Genomic DNA, 6147 nt, shown 5'->3' on the forward strand with positions numbered 1-6147 from the left:
CTAAGGAATGTCGGGATTGAAAGCAATTTATTGATGTGGATAAAAGACTTCCTAGTTGGTCATCAACAAAGAGTACGGATGAACTTCAAGTTGTCTAGCTGGGAAACTGTGCTTAGTGGAGTCCCCCAGGGTACAGTTTTGGGGCCAGTGTTATTCCTCTTGGACGTAAACGACCTCCCTCGTCTACTATCGTCATCAGTCTTGCTATATGCTGACGGTGTCAAGATATGGAGAGCGATACAAACTAAGGGTGATAGCTTAGAACTCCTAAAGGACCTGGAGAAATTATCTGAATGGTCCCAAATCTGGCAATTGCCGATAGATACTTCCAAGTGTATTGTGATGCATATTGGTCATCAAGGTGCAGATACATACACGATGAATAACACTGAGCTACCTATTGTCCAGACACACAATGACATAGGAGTCATCGTTAGTCAAGACTTAAAGACTACTGCACACTGCCGTGCAATAGCCACCAAACGTTTCAAAACTTTATGGTCCATACGTAGGGCTTTTAGTCATCTCGACGCTAAAACGTTTCTGACTTTGTATGCAGTGTTCGTGCGTCCTAAACTTGAGTACTGCATACACGAAGCTAGCCCCTGCCTAAAAAAGACAGTGAGTTCTTGGAAAAGGTTCAGAGAACAGTAAATAAGCTGATTCACGGAATAGCGAAGCTCCCGTATGGTACTAGACTGACCAAGCTAAACCTACTCCCGCTGTCATATAGAAGAATCAGAGGCGACTTGATTACAGTTCTCAAATTGCTTAGTGATCAATTTGCACCTGGTATGTCCTCATTTTTCTTGTCTTCCAAAACAGAAAATCTACGAGGACACTCCGAAAACGTTCACAAGCCCAGAACGAATTACTTGTCAGCTGACTCGACTTTCCCATCGAATCATCAACAAGTGGAATTCATTACCTCAGCACGTGGTTGAGGCTCCATCCTTCCTCACTTTCAAAAGGAATTTGGATCAGCTGAGAGACCATCATTGCCAGGACTAGCACGGGCCATCAAGCCTCCTGTCCTTTCCAAACTGAAACTGAAACTGAATATTCGCTAGATTGTTTCGTAAAATGTCGTCCAGTAAAAATTCAAAGGCACATTGTATGGACAGCCTCAGGATCCTACGCGTAATAGTTCGTTGGTCACATTCATGAAGACAACTTATTTTTTCTACTTTCTCCACAGCATTCATTCGGTAGGTATAATCGAACGGTACATGCGCATTCATCAAAACGACATTCCTACTATCTAGTACAGGCTTATTCATACATTTGCCTTTCACGTGGAATTCGAAAATAAAAGTCAAGATAATAAGTTCTTATATATGGATTGTTTGGTTAGAAGAAATATGTGTTACTCTACATCCTAATATCCACTATAGTTGTAGACTTCTGGAGTCTTCAGAAGTAAGCTTTTCTTTACTCTAAATTCGCCCAGAAGTACTATCAAACCTGACACGTCGAAAGATGAACTAAATAAACACGAGAAAACGATATCGATCTTACACAATGATAATTATTCCGTGAAAGCGGCTAAAAATGTGTCCAAATTACTTTTGTGGACGAGGAATGGAGTATCTTGAGTTGTTTCACCGTATGATAGATAAAACGTACCAGAAAACGATATATAACTAAATTTGTTACATCTCTGCTCTGTCTACCCAATAATATACGGGAGAGAACTTGTCTCAGTATAAGTTAAGGCTTTGACACGAAAGACTAACTGCTTCAACTCTGAGGCTAGAAACACGTGAGTCAAAATTGAGACACTAATGGCCTTGTGCAGAGAGATGAAAAGTTTTCTACTACCTGATTGTTTGGGAGACAAGAGAGCGAGAGATAGAAAACGCATCTACTGGAACACCATCCGACTTATTCGTGATTCTTGATTCAGGTTGATATGTAAAGAAGCATGGATAAATAGATGACTAACATAAGTACAACGTACAAATAATTAGAAAAATACAAGTGTCCAGACTGGGCATTACAGTAGAAAATTAGAGTAAAAGAGGCTACGTTCAAACTGAAATAGCCATGGAACAGAAAAAGTAATGGCAGTGAATCATACATCAAACCAAAGCTTACCATTTGTAGAAAAGAAAAGGAACGATACTAAATGTCAGAATTTAACAAGCTTTGATGTGAGTCAATTAACATCTCTTAAGAAAGCTTCCTTTGCTTCTCATGATCTGTTTATTTCTCTTTCCACATCAGTTCTCCATTAAACAAGCAACATACTCCCAAGTTATTTAACTAAAATAAAGATATCCAGTTGACATCAGTGTAAAACCATGTGTTAACAAGAGACTGTATCGATTAAGACTTTCCCTATATTTCCGAGTCCTCTTGTGACTCCAGAGCGTCTGCAAACCGGACTGGAAAATCTAAAAATGGGATCAAAAACAGCAGAAAGTGATATATTCAACTAAGATCAGAGTAAATTTCTAAATATCGCGATAATTTCAAAGAATCTCGCGAAATTTAAAGAAGATTGGCGGATGACACTTGTATATTATTAATCTGTACCCGGTTGAAAATCAAGGAAAACGTGTTTGTTAGCCCTTTTCAAATCTGACAGAGAACAAACAGATAACACACTTGCTGCGCTCACTTAAATATGCACAAATGAAAAAAACATACAGTCAACGGAACAAGAGCAATGGAACCACTTGCTTCCGTTTGGTTATTTTTAGCCTAGATAGTGGAAATACAACGTGTGTCCCTCGAGTTTGGATGCTAAGGCTTTGCTGACGTTTGTATGCTCATTGGAGCAGAGCGAATTGTAGGAGCAACGGGGAAGAGAGTAAAAATTCTGATGACTGACCGTCATTCTTTATACTTTGTTGAAGCTGTCTTCAAGTGACTGTGTGTTCGATTTGGTCCTCAGATATCATCAACGGCCAATGTTACTGCTGATATAACGTTTATGTAGATGACTGGTCATACTGAAAGCTACTATGTAATACATTCGCTTATAAAATCAAACGGGATAAAATGACTGCTAAACTTGTTATCAGTTTGAACGATGATCAAGAAAAAATATATCAAGCAAATACCAGAGTACAAATGTTCTTGAATATATATATATATATATATATATATATATATATTAAGATAATTTAATTCACCATCATATACAGTAGTTACAAACAATCAAAATATAGTTGGATTGAATGAACACAAATGAACTGGAATAGCAGTAGTATTGAATTAACACCATAAACAGACCTTTTTGTAACTGAATTGGATTTATATTGACACTGCCACTCAGAATCATCAGAGATTCTATTGTAATAGGAACAACACCGACAATAGAATAATGGGCAATTATATTGTGGTGAAAAAACCCGTGACTGTATTAGACTGGTATAATCTGCACTGTACGGAAATGAATACAAACTGTCTAGAGTGTCAATTATTCAGATCGTTTCAAGTATTAATGGATCAATGTGGTAGTAGAACACGATCGATGAATAAATAGATAGAACGCCAAATAAAGGGGCTAGTAGGAGGATTCACATATAAGACACTCGAATTAGTCAAGCAACTGACACACAATTTAACCAATATAGCTGGACTGACGGATTTGACCACCATACACTCTGCCGATCAACACAGTCAAAAATGAATATACAACTGTTTTTTAGCATGTCTGTGTCATACACCGTGATGGGCAATGTTAAAGAGTTATCAACAGAACGAAATCTATATCAGCTTCTCTGTTGGATGCAGACATAATGGACAATATGTTGAAAAAAGAAGCAATATGATATGTTAATATCTAATTATTTGTATATCCAAAAGTTTACAGCAAAAAGAGGTTTGGGAATGTAGGCAGTTGACGATAGGAAGGAGGAAAGTCGAGAACGGTTAAATCTTACAGCCTGCTAAGTAGGCTCTTAATATTCTGTTTGCGACAACCAACTCTGGTCATATTTAAAACCGTTTGGAAGGAATAGTGGGTGTCAATCGCCCAAAAATATCATGAAATATGAGTATAAATCTGATCCATCGTATGATGAGAGTTCGGTAATGAAACGTCCCCAATAATGTTTTAAATTCGTGATAAAACTGACAATTTACACCCATGAAATTTCTCTTCAGGAGCACTGATTATCGAGAGGGGAGTTATCATTGGTGAATTAATCTGCCCTATGTATTTCCCAAACATATTTGTTGTTTTGTTGTTCACAATGTGACGCTGATTTCAAGTTACATACCTTTTGCGTAGTCAAATGAACTTGTCGCAGTCACGGTTGTTGTTTATTGTGCATCTTCGGTCGGTAACAAGTTTACTTAGCGTTCAGAGCTATAATACAACTGTTTCAATCACAACAGTCATCTATTTGATTAGACTACTGGTACCTAAGCATAGATAGAATATATGCAAAATAGATCAAAAACGAGAGATGATATTATGCCAACAAACAATAAGGCGAGTCAACCGACTCATATATGTGAAATCAGGAATGAACAATCAATATATCTAAGCCCAAGATAAGTACAGTTGATAAAACAATATCTAGAACATTCTCGGAGTCATCATATGATAGCATAAGCAAATTAAAAGGGCCAAAACTATAAATGAAGAAGCAATAACTGTAGATGGTAAATTATTTGGAGGAAAAAACCCTCATGGACTGAGTCGCAAAGTATTTGGGGACATTACTGCCTTAAGACGTACAAGCAACATATAAACATGTAATAAATACCCTGTTTGGACGAACGTGACACTACAAATGAACCATTATTATTGAACATTCACCCTTGTGACCCATGAAGGTAGTTTAATTATTGGAAGTCACTAATGAATGTCTAACCATTGCAGTTAATTTGATTGAAGGTAAGCTTAACATCCTGTGGTACAGGAAACCTAGAAACCTTTTCTGAATCCCCTATAGAAACATTAGTGAAATTGGGTGTTGAGCAGACTGTTTAGTGGATTCAGATCCCGAACACAACAGCGCGGCTAGTAACATCTTTTAAACCACGGTGACTGTAAGTCGCGTTACTCTAGTGACGGTTGTTGTTTTCCAATTTTTGTTATCCGTTTGCTGAGAGCTTCGTTGTTTTGTCCCCCACATACTGTTGAAAATGATCGTTAAAAGTCCACAGTGTGTTTGACCATTGCATTTTTTCTACGCTGAAGAAAGCACACAGTTTGGCAACTCTGGGAGAGGGTACCATAAGATACGTACCAGTTTATGACCGACAGAATATGAACTTTGCTGCAAACCAACTTCACTCTAATTGTCCAGAGAATGGTGTCTGACGAGGGCGATTTTCCTAGATGAAGTCTTAAAGTTTCTTACTTTGATTAAGACATTGGCAAGTGTTGAAATCCCTTCCGTGAGTCCGTTACCAGATGAAAAGGAGCTGCCCGTTCAGCTCTTATGTGAACTGGAGGGGTGAGACTCGATTGTAAGCACATTTGAAAAATCCTCGTACCAGACTGTAGTCACATGTAATCGTCATAAGTCTCTTACCATAGTGACGAAGAGACTATCACCCGTTGGGAGCTCACTTACTGTAATCACTATCGATGGGGAAAATGCAAATGTACTACATGATGAGAGAAAAACTCTATGAGACAGACTAGATAGTATGAACAAGTCTGTACGAAGAGAATCATTAAAGGAAAGATCGCTTTATTCAGTAGGAAGAAAGCGATATCGGCACAGTTGAACGTTAGAACGGGTGATCCCCAAAACACCATAAAGGATTTCTACGCAAACACTTGCAGCCTTAGAAAAAACAGACTGTACAGGATATGGTTGTTAGTTTACTTAAAACTATACTCTCTATATGCACTCTCTGTTCTAATAAACAGTCTTCCTCATTCCAACCTTGAGTTCCCTTCCTTCATTCGAGCCTACTCCACCTTGATAAATAAAACAATTCATTGTTCTTTATTACTGCATTCTCTCATCTGGTGCCTTTGATCACATTTCACTCTAGCAACAAGAACTAGTTGTAAGATCCATTTTGAAGGCTTTGTGGGTGAAAATCCCTCCATGTATACATTTGCAACTTTTTTTTAATGGTTTCTTTATTTGTACATATTGTTAATCTTTTTGATGCCATTTGAGATTGTAATGTTTCATTTCATAATAGTATTCTTAGTTTTTCTGTTGC

This window comes from Schistosoma mansoni, chromosome 4 (genome assembly GCF_000237925.1).
Source record: "Schistosoma mansoni strain Puerto Rico chromosome 4, complete genome".
NCBI classification, from domain to species: Eukaryota; Metazoa; Platyhelminthes; class Trematoda; order Strigeidida; family Schistosomatidae; genus Schistosoma; species Schistosoma mansoni.